General features: G+C 68.3%; 1 protein-coding gene across 1 annotated transcript in view; it reads left to right on the top strand.

Annotated features, from left to right (window-relative positions):
- The window catches only part of GRIK3 (glutamate receptor, ionotropic, kainate 3), a 212,981-nt gene that overhangs the window by 599 nt on the left and 212,111 nt on the right, over positions 1–271 (top strand). The gene's annotated exons all lie outside the window — the stretch shown is intronic.

Below are 271 nucleotides of genomic sequence, written 5' to 3'. Positions count from 1 at the left end.
GCTCCGGCCGCCCCTCGCGGCTGAGGCCTCTCCGGCCTGGGGGCAGCGCAGGTGGGGGAAGGGAGCCATCGAGCCTGCCCAACGCGGAGAGGGAAGGCGAGGAGAGGGACGCGAGTGGTTTGTAAAGTTAGCGGAAATCCCCCCCGCAGCTGGCGGCTGCTGGCGGGGCTGCGCGCAGCTTTCTGAGGCTCCTGCGTCTCCGCATCTCTCCTCGCCAGAGACTCTCACTCCGGCTTTAACTTTGTTGTGGCCGCCCCAGCACCCTGAAGGC

The sequence above is a fragment of the Myotis brandtii genome, unplaced genomic scaffold (assembly GCF_000412655.1).
Source record: "Myotis brandtii unplaced genomic scaffold, ASM41265v1 scaffold274, whole genome shotgun sequence".
NCBI lineage: Eukaryota > Metazoa > Chordata > Mammalia > Chiroptera > Vespertilionidae > Myotis > Myotis brandtii.
This window is presented reverse-complemented; position numbering and strand designations above follow the sequence as displayed.